Source organism: Hypomesus transpacificus, chromosome 11 (assembly GCF_021917145.1).
Source record: "Hypomesus transpacificus isolate Combined female chromosome 11, fHypTra1, whole genome shotgun sequence".
In the NCBI taxonomy this organism is placed as follows: Eukaryota; Metazoa; Chordata; class Actinopteri; order Osmeriformes; family Osmeridae; genus Hypomesus; species Hypomesus transpacificus.
The window spans coordinates 8,733,201-8,756,907 of record NC_061070.1 but is presented as its reverse complement, the minus strand read 5'-3'; the positions used below and the strand labels follow the sequence as shown (position 1 = coordinate 8,756,907).

At 42.2% G+C, this 23,707-nt stretch overlaps 1 long non-coding RNA gene across 2 annotated transcripts; it reads left to right on the top strand.

Moving 5' to 3' along the window:
- LOC124473584 lies at positions 1-21,758 on the top strand. Of its 2 annotated transcripts, none has more exons than XR_006956729.1 (3): positions 1-2,490; positions 3,059-3,159; positions 20,148-21,758. It is a non-coding gene; the product is annotated as an uncharacterized LOC124473584 (long non-coding RNA). The 2 variants fall into 2 exon arrangements; XR_006956730.1 differs by lacking the exon at positions 20,148-21,758 and adding an exon at positions 7,589-7,697.
- Positions 21,759-23,707: the final 1,949 nt, after the last annotated feature.

The window sequence follows — 23,707 nt, the reverse complement described above, 5'->3', positions numbered from 1 at the left end:
CCTATTTTAGTTATGTTATGTTATGTTACAATATAATGATTTGCTGATTTATTTTTACTTAAGATAAAATGTGCTAGCCTAAATAAATCTATTTAAGTTAACTTTCAGGCCTGTGTGATTATTAAACCCTATATATTTTTATTTTTAGCTCTGACATGCGTGTTGTAAGGAAAAGTTACAAATAAATGTTTGTTATAGGATACAAGTCAATTGAAATTATGCTACAGATTTTTGGAGTGGATGTTGCACGTCATATGATGAATTGCAGATATATGCATTTGGTTGTATCTAATATTCAATGTTATGAATTGACAGACTTTTCAAATCGACCATTATTCACATAATGTATAACACAATATTCTAAACAATGCTTTTAATTTTGTTTTTTGGACGGCATAGGCCTATTAGAAATAGACAAGAAATATACTAATGCTAGACCGCCCTTTTAGCCAATTTCTTAGAGGTCTATTGTTATATTGTCTAACTCCTGACAAGGGAGAGACGGTTTCACAATATGCAAAGATACGTGATTGATAACAGGCTTGCTGTTTTCCGCAAGAATTGTCAGTCCATGACACAATACGTGAGTTATTAGGGCATAGAAGGGCAACCATAAATTTCCAGCGTCAGGCGAAAACCCTCTTTATTGTCCATATGACGAATGGGCTTCTGCACCAGACACCAAATACTCGGCATTACCCTTAAATAGGAACACATTTTTCGCGGCCATAATTCATGATATTTAAATAGAAAGTTTAAAATGACCCCGTATATTTCATAACGGCGACATGTTTATGAATCACTCCCTGCATGCACATTATTATTTACAGCACGGGAGTTGCCGTGTTGGACTTTTAGTTCCACTGCCGAATTAACTTTCCTTAGTCCATCGATGAATGTTGTGTCGTTTTTGTGGAATTGAGACAGGGAAAGTGTTCAGGGTGTAAAGTTTAGACACAATTATTCAGACATTTCTGACCTTGTATAATGACATTTAATTAGACTGCAGTTTTGAAGCGGGATGTTATTTTAAACAGTAAAGTTTGTGCACCTGCGCGGACACATTCTAGCAGTTCGGTTTGTTTTTAGGTAGTGTACATTAATGACCAACTAGGCTATTGTTATCATAAACTTAAGATGGATTTACATGAAGCTTAATATGTAGTTTTTTGGTTTAAGGCTACCGTTAGCGAATGGCAGATAGCTCTAATAGGCTAGCCTACTTTCACTGACCAAGCTTAGCATAAACCGCCGAGGAAGGCAGAAGTGTTCAACATCATAATGAAAGCATGCACGAACTAATGCATTACAAAAAGGTGCCAACCGAACACCAGTTAGGCTGGTTTAAAAAGAGCCCACGTAACCACATTACCTGCAAATAAAGAGCAATATGTTCCGATGTAAAGAGACAGATGTTAGAATTCTGAACCCTTCTAAACGTAATCCTTTGTTTGCTTATATCACATTTAACAGACCACTGTTTCAGTATAACAAAACATGAAATTGTGGGACATGTCTATACGAAAGGAATATGTGCGTTTGGCTGCTCAAGCAGGGTGCAGAGCTGAGCAAAGTAGAGATACTTTTCCGTGTGGGAGGTTCCGAGCTGACGTCATACTACGTTACGAGACCGAAACACGGATAAGCCACTCAAATATAGCACCCAACCTGTGCTTACAGTTGTCTAGCTCATTTAAAGTGGTATTTATACAATTATTTGAAAGTATGTTGAACAACAATGATTCAACACAGATAGAACACCACTTTTTTCCATAGGCTTTGAGCTAGCCTATCATTCTTGGGTCAGCATTTGACATGTATGACCATACAAAAATGTAAACAACATGTTCACGTTGTTCAGCTAGAAATCCACTCGAAGCCTATGTTTTCACTCCAACCCGAGTTGTAACACATGATTCAGCTTGATAGCAAGCTAGTTATTAGAATAATGTTATTAAGGTTGGAATTGAGACCCACATAGGTCTGTTGCTCTCCGAGAACAGGGTTGGTCAGCCCTGAGCTAAATCGTTAGTTATTTATTGGTAGATATAGGCTACTGTAGCCTCTGAGACAGCCTGATGATACAAGTTGACCTGTAATTCACCGATTCACAACAACAAAAACGTTTAACACACCACTTTTCGTGAAGTTATGCATATCCTATAGGTTTGTTGCCTTACCTATGTCCCAAATATTGAGTTAAATATCCCAGTGCGTTATCCGCACGTGTTTCCGCTTTGGGTCAGCTGAGAACTACAAGCACGCGGAAGAAGTACATTTGGAACGCCAAGTAGGCTACTAAAAGACAACCTAAAAACTGGTGTTGAAAGATACTTCTTAGCGTAATTTGTTTTATTCCTTTATTTCTCGGTAAGAAGGACTTCTGGTGGTTTTGCTCTGATAACAAACTACTGGCACGCAGCAAGCAGAGTTGTCCTGTCATCAGTTATGGCACAAATCGAATCATTGGTTGCAATGAATGGAACGCAAGTAAGTGAAAATTCTACTTAAATATCACTTGCATTCAAGTCTTTTGCTGTAAGTGTGATATAAACTGAAAGAATGAGCTTCATTCGGTTTTCAAAGTCGGCTTCATTGCTCAAATAAGTGTAACTTTATCTTAAACAGAGCGGGAATTACCGTCACGTTGTCATGTGACCTAAAACAACTTTTGAGAACCTCCATCCTTCAACCATGTTTTGGAACCTTTAGATAATTGATACAAAACATTGTTTCTAAATTCGAAAGCTTTGTAGCATTTATATGCAACGCTCAGCGTCAAACTATAGTTTGTTTAGCTTGTTGCACACCAAAACTTTAGCAGGTTCCAAAACCAAAAGACCAAGTTAAACAGTTAATTATTCAAGTTGCATTCCACACTGCCTAGTTCAGACATCCAAAGCAAAAGGTACAATTAACATTTCAGGAACATTTTACTCGTCCAATTCCTGTTAATTCTCACTATAAATAAGGTTGACTGTGGAAATGTTCAGGCAATTGCTTATTCATTAGTTATCTTTTATAACAAACTGTTCTTCTCCCTTTTTTGATATTTAAGGTTTCCTATATTGGACATGACTGTACAGAAATCCCAGAGTTCCTTGGTGAAAGATTTGGACACTTTGCCAGAAGGCTAGATCTCAGCTTTAATCAGCTAAGGTAAATTAGCCTATGACAATAATGAGTCATGGTTTAACCATCACTTTTTATAGTATACATTTATTCTTGCTGTACTTTTAGAAAGTCTGTTGCCTGACCAGACCAATCCATTTTGTCATTCTCTGGATGTGCACACTTTAGTTAGACATGATGGTTGCTAATAAATATGCTCAGTCATTTGGACCTGATATTATTATAAAATCAGACTCACATATTACAATATTATCAACTGCATGTTTAGTCCTGCATCAATGCACTTGTTGTTGGCAAGTGTATCGCTGCATCAATTGAAATGGAGTGTGTGTTTTGTGCATTACGTGGTCAGCATCAGACCTTGAGAGCAGAAGAGCTCTGTCGGATTCCCTCTTAGGCTAAACAAAAGGCCTGATCAATACATGTGACATGCTAATGCAGGGGCAAATAGGATAACAGATTCCCCCATTCTGGACAAGAAGGTTCACCTAGTTGGCAGCTGGTTCATGAGGGGAAGCCATCTCAACAGCAAGACTAGCAAAGTTTATCTGACAAGTGAAAAAGGAAAGATGATGGTTATAAGGTACTTTTGTTTCAGACCCTTTCTTGATCTGTCAGGCCATGAAGGGCCCTGAATGGAGCTCTTTTTGTCATGTGAAAATTGTCGTCTTGGGGCAGTTATCTGGCTTGGAAATGTGGATTCTTCTGTTTAATTGATTCGCTATGCGCCTGAGTCTGTCACATTAATAATTGCTAAATATCACGCTGCCCCGGTGTCGTGCATAAATGTGTGCTTATCAGAGCATTAACATTCCTAATGAAGCACTACGAATGGAAAAACGAACACTGGCTTGCAGGAAAATGATTTGCCTCTTCATCTGTTATTACGGCGTCATAGGCTTCAAACACGATGGTCCCACATGAATGCCAAACAAAGGTAATGTTCTATGATGTGCATACTGCAGGCTTGGCGATGTTAGACTGGTTGGTCATGGGGTGTCACATGAGGCTGTTGGATCTTGAAGTGTCATTCAACAGTTAACAATGGGAGACCAATCCATACAGTAAATTATTCAATAGCATTCTTATGTTAATATATAACTGACTTTAATTAACAAAGTATTGCATAGTGTGTGCCTAGTAGGTCAAATTCAATTAACCAAAACTGGAGTATATTCAATGTTCTAGGTCTGATGTAATATGTATTCTGTGTATGAATACATCCATATACACTCACACACTTTGTTTAGATAAATTACTAGGGTGGCCAAAGCAGTATTTAAACTTTAGATCTTCCCCACCCCCCAGACTAGACATGGAAACGTGTTAGCTGCTATAGATGACTGTATAAGCCGTAATATGTGTTGGTTTCAGAGAGATCAAGGCTTGCATTATATACTTCTTATCCTTGAATGTGTCACATTAAAAACTTGATGTTCAAAATCAAATATTTATAACTCTGACATTATTAAATCATAAATATTTTATTTGGTTAAGGGCGAATCTTGGATGCCAGAAATCATTACTGATCTTCAAAGGATTGTACGGACAGATGAGCAAAGTAGGAGCAATCAAGTATACCCAAGCCATTTAGTACTGATATCGGTATTGTTTGATGGACTCCTAACTGCTAACATGCATTGTATAGCCTTACACATTTTGTTCCAATAAGCTTTTTCCATTTTTTTTTTTTACACATCTAATCTAAAGGTCGTAAGGTAACAATCTAGATTTCCGGACAGATCTTGTGAAAAATCTAACTTGATTTCACCAAATATCCACTCTGACATGATATGAAGCCGCATGATCACATGACTCTTCCCTGAGGCTATGATTGGGTGGAGAAATTAATTTAGAGGGATGACATGTGATAGTGATCAAAGCTAAGGAAGTGAAGTGGTAGCGTAGCCAGTCTCTGTAGGTATTAAATCCAAAACACACCCAGTCACACATCATAATAAGGGGGGATCCTGTGCTTATGCTATGAAATTACCATGCATGATAACTCTGCAAGAGGGATAAAATAAACTGTACATGATACAGAATATCTTCAAACTCTTGGTGCAACAAGCCTGATCTAAAATCAAATCATATGTAATTGTATTTGTGTACTGTACTTTTTTACAAGCAATATCACATAGGCTGTCACAGATGCCCACAGATCAGCACCTAAAACCAACCTCAACCCTCAGAGAGTAATGTTGGGGGAGATATAGGGTTAGAGGAGCAAACAGCAGTTACAGTGTTTGTAGGGGTGAGATCCCCCCGGGTTAAATGTGAGCTAATGCAGCGCTTCAGCCGGAGGGGTTGCTAAAAACAAAGGTCTTTAAGGCAACACAGAGAACACAGCCTCCCTGATTGAAATGGAAAGTCTGTTCCAGAGGAGAAGAGCTCCTTATGAAAAAGCCCTCTCCCCCACCGTTATCTCCTTTATGTTGGAGAACACCAACACGTTTGTTCAGCGCCATTCCTCTAGGAGAAGAGCACCAGTGCTTCGAGGACATGACTACCTTTCTGTCAGCCCAGGTCTTCTGCGAGCTTGACAGAAGCCACTTCGGAAGGATAAACAGAGTGGACTCCCATCAGTCCGATGCTATCTTACCGGAGTCACGTTTGAGACATTTTTGGAAGGTTTCGTGCCTAATGTGCTTGTTTCCGTCGAATCAAATTGACAGCCCTCGCCCTCAAATGTGACAGGGAGTCACCCTGATGGTAGAGGCTTTCATTGAGGTGGGCGTAGTGAGAGAGAGAGACGCCGGGGCAGGAGGAAGTTGGGGGGAGCAGTCTGTCACACCTACACCTCTCCCTTTCTCTTCACCAACTCCTCGAAGCTGTCAGGCTGTCTCATCGGTGTCTAGAGGAGAGTGACTCCATGAGAAAGTGTCGTCGAGGACGGACTCGGAGATCATTGTGCCTTCAGCTTTGTCTCAGTCTGTGCGATGCCGCGTGGCAACAAGGAGTCCGTTCTGTCGGCACAGTCCCTCTCCACGACTGTGTACACGTAAACCTTGGTCACGTGAAGGTACCCCGAAACCATTACCTGCAGTAGTATCGCATGTGACATGGGATCTTTTCAGAAGTCTCCCAAGTTTACGAAGACGGACTGGGAACACTCACGTGCTTCGAACGGAAACGACTTCCTTCTCCGATTCGAAATGACACTGAAGCAAAACATTCCCGGATTGTTTAACCAAGGAAGATATGAGAGGGCCCTTCTCACAGAGCTCTGTTTCCAGTTTCACATTTCATCTCAAGAGTATGATTCAGTTCAGTTGATCTATTTCTAGAAATTCTTTTGCCTTGACATCCTGCTGATTCAGTTCCGTCCTCGCAGTATACTGTAACTCCTGCACAGATAAAGATGGATGCCTGCTATCCAGCGATCCGCCTGCTCTCTCTAATGATCTTTTAATATTAATCTAAGTTGTGATAGTGATGGAGATTGCAAACTTCCGAGAGCATTTCATCAGCCACGTGGCATTGCGTTCTGGTGGTTGTCCTCCTCTCCTTGGTCCTCGCACAAAGTGCTCCCCATAGTTGTCATGTCCAAACGATGTGACATCTTGTTGAAAATGCTTGAATGTTGTTTCATGCCGTTTTCATCACTAAAACCACGGCAGTTTTATAGCACTGCTGTAATGCTAGTTTGCTATGGCGTCTAACTGTGAACAAAAGAAAAACTAGGATGTTGCCCGTAGATGTTGTCTGGTAGCTTAATGTCTTCAAGGGATGTCTTGAATGTGTTAATATACTGTCTATGTATACATATCTAGTCAAATTAGACTTTGTTTATATTGGACCTTTTCTGCAAAATTGCAATACAAGGTGCTTAAGAATGCAATGAAAATACAAGAATACAATGATAACACAACAATACAATGAGAATGGACAGTAATTTAAGGAAATGATGGCACAGGAAATAAGAGCCATGGTGGAACAGAGAGACCAGTGTAGCACTGTAGGAAGGAAAAAAAGGAATTGAGAGAATGCTAAGCTAAAACGGCATGTCTTTTATACAGTATATAGATATATTCAGCAGTTGACCCTGTGACACTTTAGTATTTTCAGTATATAATCTGGCCTACAGTGGCACTCTGAAGCTGTGGAGATAGGACCCCATATTAAGCTGCTGCATTGCAGATGAACCCTTACCTGTGCATGTAAGCTACGGTGCTGATGGCAGCCGTTTTGCATTTTAATGACAAATCAAGCATGCTAACTCCCTTTTCTAAAAACCAAAGTGCTCTAAATGTCGCCGCGCTGTCAGAATGAGATGTAAGTCGTCTGATGAAAAGAGAACAAAGAAGACAAAGTATGGAGGCCTTTTACACTGGGAAATGAAATAAACCCTTGTATGGCCTGTCAGCTGTGTCATTTCATATTCATATCTAAAGCACATTATGGTATTACTCTGCCGCTCAGGCCTCACTCATCTGTCTCTCCTGATTCGTCACAGGCACCGTGCCGTCTTACAAGTCCCTGTGTGTCAACACGGGAAGGGTCCTGTTAATTGACAAATCAGTGTCACCGACTCGGAGCACTCCACCTGCTTCTCTCCGCGCGAGGTAGAGTCTGGACGTTTTGATGTGGCGGGGGGGGGGGGGGGGGGGGGGGGGGGGGGGGGAGAGATGTGGAGGCTCTGTTATTGGCTCAAGCCCAGGAAGAGGCTTTGCACCCAGGCTGGAACGAGAAGTGACAATTGGGAAGCAGAGATGCTGTCATTGTCTAGCCTGAGTGTTCAATCTGCCGAGATGCCAGTATGCAGATGAAGTGTCAGCTAGGAGGAGAGAGTATAAAAGAAATGTCTGTATGAAGTCTTCAAATCACTTAACTGTAATATGTGTGCATGTGTGTTTCAGAGGGTGATGGGAAGCTTGGTGCCGGTCTGGAAATGTATTTCATCAGGTCAATCAGGCCTGTTTAGGGTAGTATTTGAGAATAACTAGATCGGTGTCTCATGAATTAAGCAGGATACAGTGTTTCTCAAGCCTAAATTGATTTATAAAGGCAATATGAGAGAGAGACATGGTCTGCCAGGAAATTATGTATTCATAACTGGAGCTGTGCTATTTCACATAAATTCTTCGGTGTTGAAACCCTTTTTAATTTTCATTGGAACAATTTTCTCTGATGGACTACTCTGGGGAAAGTGCTGGAGGAGACGGAGAGATCAGGAAAATGGAAAACACGTTAGATCTGTAAATTGATTCCTAGTCTTGTTTTTCCATCTCTCCAATTTGAGTACACCTATTTAGGATGTCTGCTGAAACCTGTATCCCTTATCCCATTTGAGGATAGGAAAATCAGATGTTACTTGACAGTCAAGATATGCAGCTCCTATTGGTACATTACTGTAGCTAAGCCCCCTCTGCAACTTCGTTCAGAAGGAGATTGTTCAAACACATCCATGCATTCAACACCAGGATCACAAATTTAAAGAGTCATGGTACACCGTGAGATCAATTCCCGTCATAGAGAAGAGGACCTCGGTATCGGACACTGTGAGAAGGCAGGCCCATTGTGGAAGTCCAGCCAAGGGGAGGTAGAAGATAAGAAGGCCTGTCCAAATTTGTTTTGAAATGTTCTCGCGGGCAAGGCATGCACTCTTGTGTTTTGGTTAGATGACAATCCTGTATCTGATGGAAAAAATGTGTCTTCCGCATGTTACAGCCCAACCGCAGCAATCTGGTTCTTATTTATGGCCCTCTGTTGACTTACCTCTGACGGTAATGGAGAAGGCCAGGTATGGGGTGTGTAAATGGATGGGAGGGGGCTGTTGTCAGGTTGGAGAAACGAAACCTTATGGTCGTCCTCTTCTGTGATTTTTTATTTGTTTCGCCTGTCAAGTGTAATACTGATGATGATGATGATGGCATAACAATACTGCTGTGGTTGTAATGACGGGGAGCATGCTGTCGCCGGGTCACTTTTGGAGCTTTGCAATGGTTCTCTCGTCAAGGTTAAGATGGAGAGTAATGTATTGCAGATTACATTGATGCTGACTCGTGTCTAGCAGGCTTGTGTTTATTTATTTATTTATATATATATATATATATATATATATATATATATTGCTTGATTGATGGTAATCTGTCTGTTAGACAATTATCATGCTGCCAGATATAGCTGACACACATATAGTAGCCATGTTGACGTAATCACATTAGTCCCATGGTCATGGGATCATGAATGGGCTGCTCCTAAGGAGACAATACTAGTCCTTCAGTCAACTTCCAGCTGTACAGCTCCTTTCACCACTACTGTAGAAATCCCTATCTCTATATTACAACCCGACAAAAGCTCACTGACAGCTGAGGAATCGTCAGTAAATCAGTGTTGGGTCGCCATTGCCGCTTCTAGAGCATTCCACCGAACTCTTGCTAATCTTAGGCCATCTTGTGGTGTTGGATTTGGAACAGGATGGAACATCTTTTATGTCCCTTTTGTTCACATTATATATACTGGGCACTGATGCCATTCCTTTTATGACTGCGTCACGTTTTTTATTGTATATCCCAAGACGGATGGCGTGCCAGTGACAGAGATTTACAGGCCTTCAGCTCACGGTGGCAGGACTTTAGAAGAGCTTGCTGACACCAAGCCAACACTTTGGAGGGGAAGGATAAAAGCTGACATTTTATTGGCTCTAAGGAGAGAAAGAGGGGGAGAGTGAATAGAGAGAAGGAGAAAGATTCTGTTTCTGTTTCTGTACTTTATGTTTTTTTAACACAACCATCTGTCACAGGGACCCTACTCAGAAGAAAGGATTTATTGGGTATTCTTTAGAATCTTGTCAGTAGTAATGACTACAGCTATGATTTCAATTATCACCCACTAAATATAGCTTAATTCACTGCCTTTCTGGACATAATGAGCAGGCCTGACATCATTTAAAAAAATGTTTGATACCGTGCTATTTTAATATTTTATGCTGACCACCTATTTAATTTTCCTCCCCAGCGCTTGGCATGTGGTGAGGTCCCACTCCCTCATTAAAGTTGTACACTCAAAGCTATTGAGTTCAAAGCTGTCTCAGGGAGATATTTTTTCCATTGACAGAAATCCAATTAGTTTTAGTACACAGTCTGGCTGAATAAAAAGGCTCTTAAAATCTACAATATGTTTCCGTAGTGTTTTACCAGAGTGCAAGAGGAGGGATGGATCTTTTTTATAGGGTGACCTGATGGGGCCAGTGTGGACATACTCCCTTTTCTATTTTGACAAGTTCAGATCAAACCGTCCAAATGTTTTACTTATTTTGATAGCCCCTGAAAATTGCATAAACATCGACTGTAGCTACATGCTAAGCCAAGATCCTGGTTCTCGTGCATATTTAAACACATATGAAATACTTTATAACCAGCCCACAAATGTTGCTGTAACACCACGTAAATAAGAAGGAGAAATTATGTATAATTCATTAGTGACATGTTTAGTAAGTAAGCAATTTAGTAGGAAGCTAATTCATAGTCAGATTTTGACATTAGGGGGTGCATTTCTAAGTGTGTGTTAAAAGGCAGATGATTAGGACTGGCACTGTTGCCACTAACTGTGTTGATACTTTAGGCTATGGGCAAATCATGGGAATTCATCAATAGTCTTACAGTCCTATCTCACTTTAAATCAAATCTAAATCAAAATGTTTAGATTTTTGCAGATGAAGGAAAGGAGACTTGAGATGAGCTTATCATGGCCTTCTGTTTACATTTTCCCATCACACAAAGCCCGTACTACAGATTAATGATGTAAGTAACTTGGAGGCATGGAACATACTGGAACCATACTGCTACTTCCCCTGGATGTGTCCCAAAAAAAAGGAAAAGAAATGCCTGGAAAAAGAACAAAGGAGTTCCCCCTGGTAGTGCCTGGCCAGTTATGGTTGCTTCATGGTTGTCAATGACTCCCAGCTTCACAGAGTCCGGGGTGGAAAAGTCAATACAGACACATGGGCTTGTTGAGCCAAGATTTTGTAAGATGGTTGCAGCTTTTGCCATGTAATTTTTTGGGGGAGTATGTATTTTTTTCAAGAAGGGAACATGATAAAGGTTGTCAGTAGATGAATAAATCCCACCACCATAAAATGCTGTCAGAATCCTGTCATTAGACAACGTCACCCCCAGAGCCATCATCATTATTCGACTTCACTTTTACATCTTCAATAAAGACTGCCTAAAGTGACTTAAGTGTTTTGAGTCATGTGTAACTGTGGTTTGCCACCTATGTAGTTTTACACTAGGCCTGCTTGCGGACTGTCTGAGGCGCTTGCTTTGTAATCTTGGTCTGGGCTAAATAGGGCTGTTTTTCCACTGCTTTACCTCACAGAATACTTTAAACCATGTCCATCTCTGGACAGCTGTGTCACATTCTTGACACAGCTGCAGCACATTTCCCCTTTCCATTTCCAATCTTTCACAGCTTTCGCTTATAAAACTGTCTGCCTGTTAACTGTGCCACCATCCCTACTGTAGAGCTTGATGGTGTTTAAGCAGGAGAGTCTGTACAACATGACCCCCGACCCACCTAACGGTTTCAGTTTGTTCAGTGTTTACTTCATTTGGACAGCATGGGGAACAACCCCCAGGAATCTGCAATGACCTCAGAAGCACAAAGAGGCAAAAATATGTTGGTTTAATAGTAGCAGATGCATCCGTCAGATCCATCAGAAGGAAAACTGGTTTTAATGGCCAGGCTGCAAGACATCAGTGGGCCGTTGCCTCATTTTATTTTTTTGTAAGTATTTTTTTTTTTTTTTTTTATATATCTGCGGCACGTAAGAAACGGGGATGGCGTGTTTCATGTCCAGGCGTCTGACTTGTCTTCTCCGGAGAAGACGTCTCGTGTTCTGACAGACCAAGAGTCCATTTTTGTTGTTGTCTGACCACTAAAGCCATGTATGTAATGATGCTGATCACCAGTATGCTTGTATCTGTGAAGGCACTGAATGGGTAGCTCACAGTGGTTGTATGATCAGCAGACCAAACACTCCTTGGATCTTCTCCCCTCGCTGTCTATCCAGACACTTGGTGTTTGTTAACGGTTTTCCCCAGATAGTGATGGTGGTACGAGATCTTTTAGTACTCGGGGGGGCGCAAACACTCTTTTATTTTCTCTGTCTAGAAGCCAGGGGCTCTTGGGCCCTCAGAACCCTTGTGTCTGTGTGGAGACGCTTCAAAACACCAAACAGCAAAGGAGGAGCAAGAGAAAGAAGAGGGGAAGAAGGAGAGGGAGAGGAAGGGAGGTTGGTGTGGTGAAATCCTCCGGAGAACATACTGCACTTCTACAGGTGTCTGCAGACTTGTGATCTGAGGGCCGTTTGTGTGTCAATCATATGAAAGTGTTGGACTGGGAGAAAAATCCCTTTATTTTTCTATCTTGTGGCAGCACTTATTGGTAGCCAGGTAAAGAGATGATTTCACTGGTGGAAGAGACGGCAATGGCAATTTTTAGTAATTTTCTTTTTGGGGGAGAGATGCATGTGCATTATTTATTGAAGGGGCACTACATTTTAAACTATGAATTAATTCAACGAGCTTTCTTTCTTTTTTCACAGCGTTAGATGTGTGCATCACTTCACATGTCATAAAAACCTTAACACCGTGGCACCTTGGGGGAAGACCATTTGTTTACAGGCCCATGAATGGATCTTCTGTCTTGTTCTTCTCACAAGGCTTGACTAGGAACAACATGGCTGCTTTCTTTTCCAGACACTCCTCACTGCCGTATATCACTCTGACCTTCTGTTAGGGTTCAGACAGAGTATGAGTGCGAAGACTTAACAAAGGACTGTGTTTGCTCTGCTCACACCCGTTAAGCACCTCCCCATCACCCGTAATTGTCTTGTGACATGCCTGTCAATCAAGATGAGCAGTCAACTAAGCCACGTTCTGTCTATATCAAAAGTTAATCGTTATGTATCCACTGTGATGGTTCTCTTCCAGTACAGTAGTTTTATCATTTACGATCGAAAACGATCAAACTTGGTGTGTGGCAGCCATCTTGAGGCAGCGGGCATCATGTCATCATTGCTGTCACCATTGCTGCCATCATCAAGCAGGCCGCGGAGACAAACTGCGCACAGTCCTTCGACCCTTGAAGCTCCTGTCCGTCAGTCGCTCCTCCAATGCCCCTTCACAGTGTGTAGTGAGTGTATCCTTCTCCAGGCCCAGCTGTTTAAATTAATTATTAGTTTTATAGCAAACCCTGAGGCCGTGCACAGGCAGCTAATCCCTGAAGAGGGCTAATCTGGGCCAGCGTTACAGAAAATCAATGCTGGCCTTTGGTGTTGGCATGCCATCAGGGCACGGGGACACATGTCAGACAGGCCTCCTGATTTTTTCATGAGCTGTTTTTGAAGTTGTAACTCTAGTCGAGGGTGCTCCAGGTGCGGAGGATTGAAAAGAATATCCAGAAGCTAGCTGAGGTTTCGATGGACCAATTAAAAAAAAAAAAGAGGGTAGGTGATGCAAGTAAAAGCTGAATTTCAACAATATGAAGGTATTTCTTTGTGAGAAGGGGAAACGTTTAATGTAAGTGTCCTCAGTAATATGTTGATGGCCTCAAAACACTGTACACGTCTAAGCTATAGTTTGCATTGTACAACTGAACCATACTGTCAGTGTATTTTCTTTCCTTTGAGTGTCAGTGTAAGAGTGTAAGAGCCTGTTTTGGTCATTCCCTGTTGATTGTTTTTTAGGAAATGGGATGAATGATTTTTTTTATTGGAACCACAAATTGGAGCCCTTCTAGCAACCTCTGACATGATGGATGTGTGGCTGAGTGTATCACCATCAACAAGGATTTAAAGGGATTTTTTTCCCCTTTGATGAACTAGATCAAGTAATCGTAGTTTTACAAAGACGGCTATTTATATTGGTCTGGTTCACGATTGGTGCCATTTGAGTTTTGCTTCTGGTTTAAAGATTAGCCTACTGGATTACGGAATTTAATGAAACAAAGGAATCATTTAGAAAATGTTATTTGGTTCTAAGAGTAGTAATATGACTATTTTAGGATGATCATTATTTTTTTATTAATGGGGGAGTTCAGTGGTAAAAAAAATAATAATTGCAAAATGCATGATGGGTCAAGTCATACACCTGACCCAGCTTCTAAACTGAGTCCCACCCTACAATCTCAATACAAGTCTTCCATATACAACACTTTATTTCACAATATTTTACACCTCAAATGATTCCACCCTATTGGTTGGGTGCTCTAATACCTGTTAAACATCTTCCTGAGCTAGTATCATTTATGAGTCTCTGTCAAAAAACTCAACTTGTTCATTGCTTCCCTCCAAATGTATTCAGGGGTGGTATAAAGGTGTTGTTGAGACTGAGGGAGAGATGCAAGGAAAGCAAGAGAAAGAGACAGGAAAGAATAAGGAAGAGACTGATGGAGAGGGAGAGATGGAGGGGGAATTTGACCCAGTCCCCTACTTTTCCTTCTCATACAGCCTATTAGTCTTGGTTTACCAGCCCTCTGTCTCATTTACAAGGAGACTGGCGGCTAGAGATAATAGCTTTCATAATGTGGAGTTTCCCTATTCCCAGTTCCCCTTTGTGAGAAGACAGAAATATGGCCTCAGCCAGCTGATCCATTTTGTCTGTTGGGAGATTAAAGAGCAAAAGTACAGGAGAAGATCGCTACTCAGTCTTACTAGAATACATCCATTATGTCCTTGTCATTCTTACCTGAAATTACACCACTTTTCTTTTTTGTTGAGTTTTTTTCCCCACTTTGACATACATATTTAATGTACTGTTACACAACGATCAGAGACTCGGAACTCACCGTGACCTAAACCATAGGTGGCTGTTAGATTTGAAGAAGCGACAATTTGCCGTTTTCAGCCTCTGTGCCCTCACTGTGGTTCGCTGGAGGGGGATTCCTCCTAATGAGGAACTGGCAGAAAGGATCTTGTGTTTGGTCATGAGATGCTGGTGTCCTGAAATTAGCTGTTTACGTGTCCACGTGCAACTTCACTCCAGAGGCTCAGTGGCATGTCCCTCCTTTTGAGATTATTTAGGTCCACTGCTGTCTATTCCCTTTTCTTCCTCCCTGGGTCCATTGGAGAATCTAAGATACCTACTCTGGGCACAGGGTTTTGTTCTTATTCAATGTCGCCTAAAATATACGATTCACATCAGGACATATTGTTTAGCGCTCGCGTGGAATGAATGCACATTAAGTGCTAAATGGGTTCACAAGAAAAGAGAACTCATGTTTCACTCCAACACAATGCACAATGAACAGAAGACTATAAGGCCTGCCCCCCCCCCCCCCCCCCCCCCCCCCCCCCATAAATGGAATTAGTCTGATGATGCTGCCTCGGCAGGCTTCGCTGCTTGTATTGCTAAGCCCCATAGATCATCTCATATTCAACTACGTGTGTAAGAGATTTGGAAAATTAAAGCGAGCTGCGAGTGTATTCAGCTGCTCATCTGCCTGCCACAGTCATGAAGCTGTACTCATGTCTGTGCGCTGTGGGGAAATGCCAGCCTTGGGATGATATCATCATTATTTTAAAGCTGTGATGTCTTGTGTTTAGGGAGCAGAGAGTATGGGGAGAATCTGACAGATGTCTTTCTGCTCACAGGCAGAAAGGGTAACATTGTTTGCCGTCGCAGATGTACCCCACCAGATATCTTGGACGTCATTTCAACTCAATGTCAAGAGCCTTCTGCACAATGAGATGTTTGATTATGACGATGCAATATGAACCATGCTTCTGTTGTCTGTAATCAGCGTAACCAAGAAGGGATGCCACACGCTTCCCATCACAGTATTAGGGCCCGGCATTGAGTTGACATGGAGCAACCAACCACATTTAGACGTTTGAGAAGATTTCTTGGATTTTGTGCTGCCAAGAATGGTTTTTAATGTACCATTTAGTGTTTAGAGGTCAAAGTTGACAAAAAAAAACATATAATTGGCTCATCTATATATATATATATACATATATACATATATATAGATAGATAGATATATATAGAAATCAGGCTAAGCCATGCTCCCCCCTCGTGCTAAACACTTGAGGCGGTGGAGGATGTTGAGCTTTCTGTAGCTTTCTCTACAATGACGGTTTAGTGTTCTCACACATCACCGTGTGACCTCCTGGTGTAAATGGTTGCAGTGAATGCTGTTGTGTATTCTTAGTTTCTTAACAGATCGTGGTTGAACATAAAAGGAAATGTATCTTAGGCATCTGTCTGGATCACTTCGTCTTTGAGAGACTGCAGACGGTAGTGTTGTAGGCCTCGGCCATAACGTCTTTCTTCATCCGTACACTTGTAACCGCTTAACCTTGTGAGGAAATGTATTTTCATTGGGGATGTATAAAAAATGTTTATCAAACATATTTAATATATCCCCCTATTCATTTATATATATGAATACATTCACATGACACCAGTTCCCATTCTTGCTACAATTTAACCCATCACCATAGAAAGTGAGTTAAATGAAATCAGTCATTGGATGACAAGTATGAGTTTACACATGCTCTGTTGTAGCCGACAACCAATAACGCCCATTTCACTAATGGGGCCATGATCAGGTGGGAAACGGTAGCTTTCGCTTGGGACCACCAAACAAAAGCTCCTCTGGATGGATCCGGTTTGGACTGCTGGCTGACAGAACCAGATTTAACAGATGCTTCTTGGGGACCGTAACCCCTGAAATCATGCTGTCCTGGATCCCAACGTCCCATCCTCTAACTGCTGTATAGATAGATAATCAAGATTTGGGGGTATTTTTTGTTAAAGTACAGTGCAGTCAACCTCTCTTCCTTAATGCCAAGGTGCTTCGTTTTGGTTGTTCTACCAGTATCCAGGCATTTGGTTTTGGAAAGAGGTGAAAACAAAAAAACGAAAGAATGACTTGGTTGTTTGCGATTCCTTCATTTTAATTAAAGGTTGCAACAAGACATTTCTTCCGCTTCATGGCTCTTCTGGCCAGACCGGCAACAGTGTTAGCATTTAAACGATCATTAACAACCTTTTAGCTGTCAAGATCTTTTTGAATCATGGATATTTGCTTTCCTCCCAGCTCCCAAAGCCACCAGAATGACTTCAGGGGCACAAGCCGTGGTATTAAGGAGTTTGCCAATGAGGTCTGATGAGGAGTGCAAGGGGAGATTAATAGACATTTCGCCCCAGCGTTTGTTATCGCCGTTTTAGTGCACTGACTGACTGACTACAGCCGGTGATAAATACAGAGAAGCCTCTGCATTTCCTGAGTGTGACACTATCTTCGCGTCAGCATGCCTCCATTGACGTGGTGTCTTTTCTGACAGGCATGTCCAAAGTCAGTTGCCTAGTAGTCTCAGTCCTGTGGAATATCATCAGCAGAGGAAAAGTTGTTTGGGATCTGCATTTTAATCCTGGTCTGTTTAATGTTTTGCCCCCTGACAATCTGGTCCAGACATCATTTTAATGGTATGTACAGTGATAAAGCCAATAAAGTGTCAAAATGATTGATAATCTGAGCATTATAGCAATATGACTTTCCTGTCCTCCTCTGCACTTGCCATGATGGGTTCCAAATTGAATTCTTTGTGTGTGTGTGTGTGTGTGTGTGTGTATGCGAGTGCGAGCTGTACACACTGTTAAATGTCTAGTGAGCAAAAGGAAGCTTAGCATGTAGCCCAGAGAGTGTCTCTCTTCAGTGAATCTCATCAAGGATGGATTACTTTGACATTTCTAAATGATTCAGTTGGTTGAAATATACAGTATTGCATACATTATTCCACAAACAACCCACTTATAGCATATGGGTAAATGACAATATAAATACATTAACACATACTTGAGATTCTCTGGTTCTATTCATAATTTAAGAACCCAATCGGCAAACATAAATATATATAGATATATATATATTTTTTTTTTCTGCTTTTATAGACCTTTTTCTACATGTAGAACATTTTTTATGTGTTCCTCAGGCAAAAAGATCTGGAGAAAAACAAATATTTTTGAATACATTTAGGGAATAACCTTGTGTGTGTTTGGTATCGATGCTGCTTTTGCTGATTGACCAGGATTGATTAAGTAATTTGTAGAGGTAGATGACGTTCAAATCCTCCCTCTGGTCCACACAATGTGTGTAAATATTATTGGACATCAGAGAGAATCAGTCATTTTTACAGCTGTCCAAAATAGACTTCTCTTCTTGTTGTTCAAAGCTCTACCAGCTTCTCAATGTAATCTTCATGTAACTATTGATCCCTCTGTTATAACATTCACTGTCTTTGTATTTTGATTGTGAAGAGAATAATTACTCAACAGTAAACTGAGGTTGGCCATGTCCTTTAAAGATTAGTTTCACCTCAGAATGCATGGAAGCAATACGAGCCGGGTACCACTGATTTATTGCTCATTTTGTTCTGAGCCAAAACCTATTGGTTAAGAGATCGACATTACAATCTATGACTGGAGTCTCAGTGGACCTATGAAACGTCTCCTTTTATCCGAGCCAACCCCACAGCAGGCCTCGCTCTGACTGGCTGTCATATAGAAAGCTCTTTGTTTTATGTAAATTGTGATTGATGACACGTCTAGCGCAGCGTGCAGTTTTTGACAAAATGTATTGATGGCTCCTCTCAGTGAAGTGTTAGTCCAGGTGACACGGCGATCCATTTTAAGATGAATTACACTGGTGTACCTCACCGGCAAAGTCTTGGACTGGGTTTTGTCAGCAGTTTGAGGGACAACTTAAGTCTGAAATGCTTCGGTGCAGGTCACAGTTTCTCCATTGTAGTGTCTGAGCAGAGGTCCAGCGTGAACCTTTCACCGTGACTCAACCGTGTATTTTTTCCAGCTAGATTTGCATAAAAGTATGGTGTGCGGACATGGATATAGGCTAATGATGCCAATTTGCTACAGCCATGTCTCAGTTCTATGCAGCCTTCCACAAGGCCCAGGGGCCTACTGCTTTCATTGCGTTCCTAAGAAATTACTTAAACGTGTTTAAACTGAGAATGAGAAATCTGCCATGCTAAGGTTCAAACGTACTTGGCTCCATTAAGCCCCATTTGGAAGCACCCAGTGCGTTTACGGTTTTGTTTGAGCTGGACTGTGGGGTTGATCCATAGGGGGTGCCTGATCCACAGAACCAGTCCGAAGCCTCGGATGACAAGTATGAATTTTTACACTTGCTCTGCTGTAGCTAACAGCCAGTAAGAGCTGTTTCACTAATGGGGCCATGATCAGGTGGGAAACGGGAGCTTTCGCTTGGGAGACTTTCCATTTGATGAATGTTGGAGACAGACCGAGCACAGATAAGAGAGGTCAGACCACCAAGAAGTAATAAGTCTACTGAGCTCCAAAATCACAAAAACACAAAAACAACCCGACCAAACAAAAGCTCCTCTGTATGGATCCGGTTTGGACTGCTGGCTGACAGAACCAGATTTAACAGATGCTTCATGGGGACCGTAACCCCTGAAATCACGCTGTCCTGAATCCAACGTCCCATCCTCTAACTGCTGTATAAATAGATTCTCATGACGGGGTAATTCATCTCTGGCCATGAAAACATCAGCTTTAAAAGACAGCTCGCAGAGACCCGACGCTTGTTAGGGCCAGCTCAGCAGCCCAGATGCCTGGGATGTAAACTCATGAAGAGAAGATTAATTTATCTGTCATCCCTGACTTTGACAGTTGTTATAAATCTGACTCTGGCCTCTGCTCAAGGGAGGAGGTTAGTGGGGAGACAGGAAGGAGAGTGCTAGAAAGGGTGGGGGTGTGTGTGTGTGTGTGTGTGTGTGAGGGGGGGGAACGGGTAGTGTGCGTCAAACATTTCAGATGTGGGCTATCGACAAGAGAAGTCACTCACTCACTCACTCCCACCGTCCACCTGGAAAGTGTTGCAGGCCCACCTTACCAGATGGTGTGTTTTGGAATCCTATTGTCAGAACATTTGGCAGCGATTTCAAACCCCCTATTTTATGTCTCCCAACCCACCCTTCATCCGTTTTTTTTTTCTTCCCCTTCTTCTCTCTGGCTATTTTCAAGATGGCGGTCACGTGAGGTGGGAAATGACTGGTGGGAGTGTCAGGGAAGCCATTTGGGGTGTGATGGATGGTAGCAGGCGAGGCTTGCCGGCCATGTTCTCTGATCTCCAGCATGCAGTCGGTGTCTGCCATTATCGGAGGAGCAGAAGGGGGGAAAAAAATAAATGCCGTTGGAAGACATTATATCTGATTAAGCAGCTAGATGATGAACTAGGATGCTGCAAATATTTATCATGTCAAATGTATCAGCCCCCTCTCTCACTTCTGGGAGACAAGGACAAGTTTGTGGAATGTTTTTTTTCTTTCCCCCTTCTATATTACAACTAGGTGAGGCTTTCACTCAAACATTTGATTTGAATTGAGATTAGCAGAGATTAATTGAGTTGTTAAATGTTCAGAAGTGTCTAACGATGCATGCATTGCTAAATGGTAATAGAAAGGCTGCATGTTTCACACACCAAACTGTACAGGAGGATGTTTTGAAAGATTGATTGTTCGAAGTAGTCTGAAGTTTTCTGCCCAACTAAAGTTTCCACATACTTTCCCAAAACTCTTTTGGTAAGGACTTACAGCTGAGCAGATGTGGATGTAGTTACTGCCTTCAGTGCAGATACAAGGCCTTTGCTGTCAATAAAGACTCCCACTGGTTAACGGGTCTGCGTATGAATTATGATGTCTCATCTTGGCTTCATTTGACCCTTCCCTCCTCTCACCGTAAGACTGCCATGATCCACCACCACATTTCCACAAAACCTCCCTTTCAACTGACACATCACATCACCCAGTCATTTTCCTCCTGTGTTTTAGGAGGTGTTTTATTTTCAGATACCCATTTGCCAAGAGGGTGGCATGCTTTCTGATCCCCTGCATGTTTGTTGAGGCATTCTCGACCTGATAATATGTACTTGTTAAGTTCGGAATAGCTGATCAACACCTCTTGTTGCGTGCAATCTGTTCATCAGAGGTGGCAAATGTAGGCCAAGGGACTCTGGCATTTGATGTGGTTTGGTATTCTAATGTGGGCTTTGCACGATCTCACTAACCTGGTCTTCCCTAGAGAGTGACGGCCCCAAGCCACAGAGAGATGCTGTTATGGAGAAGAGGGGGAGATGTGGAAGGGTGTGGAGAACTGATAGAAGAAGGGGTGTGGGGGGGGGGGGGTGTCAAGGAGGGAGAGGGGTGTAAGATATTGCTAATTAGCATGTGGAAGAAAAATGGTTCTGACAGGAGAGGTAAAACCCAGTCATGATAAATTTGGTGCCTTAACACTCCCCCCCTCCCCCCTTTGTCTGAGGAAGCCAACAGCTGTGGACTTAGAACTCCATTCACCTAGCAGGAAATCAAAAGATTGTCCTGAGTTTGATGTTGAGAGAAACTTTTGAGTTTGGGGGAAAAAGGGGTCACTGATGTATAGGGCAACGGGTTTAAGCTGTAAACCCTTCACAAAAGGTTCTAACTGAGTGAGTTTCCCTCTTCCTCTCAGGGTAATCTTTGGAAAGTTCTAAGCACCTTCTCTGTGCATGACTAAACCCATTGAAGAAAAGAGAGATAAAGAAACCCAAGGGCTTAAGACGAAACTTTCATTTTCTGATGAAAACAAAATCTTCAGTATCCACGTACAGGGTAAATTGAATTCATTCACCTGTTCGAAGTCTGTCAACAGTTTCTATATTGGTTTAGGGAGGTGTTTGAATTTGATTGGCTTTTGTTGTTAATCTCGATTTTTTTTTTTCTGGATTCCGAGAAGGTGATTAAGATGACGTTTTACTTCTATTTGTTGATGTCTTATGACTAGTAATAGATCAAATTGAGTCAGCAAATTTGTTTGAAATCTAGGCTATTCTAATTCAATCCTACAGACAGTTTTGTATGGGACGGGGGAGATTTGGCGGGTGGATTACAGTTCAGTAAGAGGTGTAGTGGGGCGTATCACTTTGCAATGCTATTCATTTTCATTGTCTTTCACTGACAAAGACTATGGAAACAGAAATCCCGCTTGAGCCATTTAACCTGTTTAGCATCTTTGCAAGCCTACACACGGTTTTCCATCTCAACTGGTCTTCAGCCTCGCAAGATCAGTAATGCTTGGCCAGCACAAAACCCAGGGGAAAATGCTGAGCCTTTCATAGCTGGAAAAGACTGTTGTAAGGTATGATTCATTTAGCCACAACCTCTACAGTGATCTGGTTACTGATCATGACATGCAGTATGCACATACCTAATTATGTACTCTACTAAAATCTTAGCTCTCCCATACTGTAGCTTGAACCACCTTTCACAGACATGCCTGCAGTATGTTCCCTGTCAGAATGAAGAGTTAATATTAGCACTCAAGATGGCAGCCGACCTTGGGAAGCTTAAATGACAATAACCCGGCTCTCACCCCAACACACACACACACGAACCTACGTAGTAGCTCACGCACACACAGAAGAAGCATCACTTGCCTTCTAGGCTTATTCTACTCACAGACCCACAGGGTAAAATAACCTTTACTCCCCTCGTCCCTGACAGTTCCATGAAACTTCCCTATTGCTTTAGTGCACATTTGCTTACCATAAGAATGTAATTTTCAGCGATGAGGTCCCAGGACTTGGCAATGACAAGGTTGGGAGAGGGAGGGGGTGGGGAATCTGTCGTTTTGTGCCAAAGCTCCAGTTCTGGATGAACCAGGGGCTTGCCCCGGGGGACAGATGGGGGCAGAGAAGGCCAAAGTGCTGTCATTCGACGGAAAAATGATGAATCTCTCTATCTCGTGTCCTTTATCCCAGAAGGATGGAAGGATGCATCGTAAAATGCAGTCAGATAAATAAATGATTAATGCATGCAGATTTCACTCTTTCTCATTAGGCTATTAATAATCTTGATCACAGTCATTATCCAACTCTAATTGGAAATGCAGGGTTAAGTCAAGAGCAGATCATTTATTAAGAATGAAGTTTCTTTTTTCCCCCTCCCAATCATTACATTCTCTGCTGGTATTGCGAACTGCAGTGGACGTGTGGGAAGGGTCGAGTTGGCCAGTGCACCTGTTAAGATGAAAGTGTGTGTGCAGCTGGGCAGAGAGGATCCGCGTGCCCCCTCACAGAGGCCCCCTTGGCCCCCCCCTCCCGGCCCCCCTCGGCCCCCCTCTGCACACCGCAGCTACCCAGGGTGCATGAACATGACTGGAAACCTGAGCATAAACACATAGGTCAGAGCTGTCAGCCTGAAAGTCTTTCTCTCACTCCCCCCCCCCCCTCCCACATTGTGTGCAGGAGATTCAAAGAAGGATGGGAGCAGTTTGAGAGAGGAAGAAAAAGCATGCATAGAGGGGAAAAAAATAAAGAATAAATTGAAGCGCCGACTAGTTTAAACCATTCCAGTTTTACCATTCCACGATAGCAGGGGTTGATGACAACAAACAGAAAAAAAAGTGTATCAACGTTGCGAGCCAAGGCGAGGCTTCTCTGTGCCTCCAAGGGCCCTCTCCCATACTGTTACAAAACAGAAGACAGTACGGCTTTGACAGCTCCAAGTGTCTGGGGCCAGGGAAATAATTGATAGCAGGCTGGCTGCATC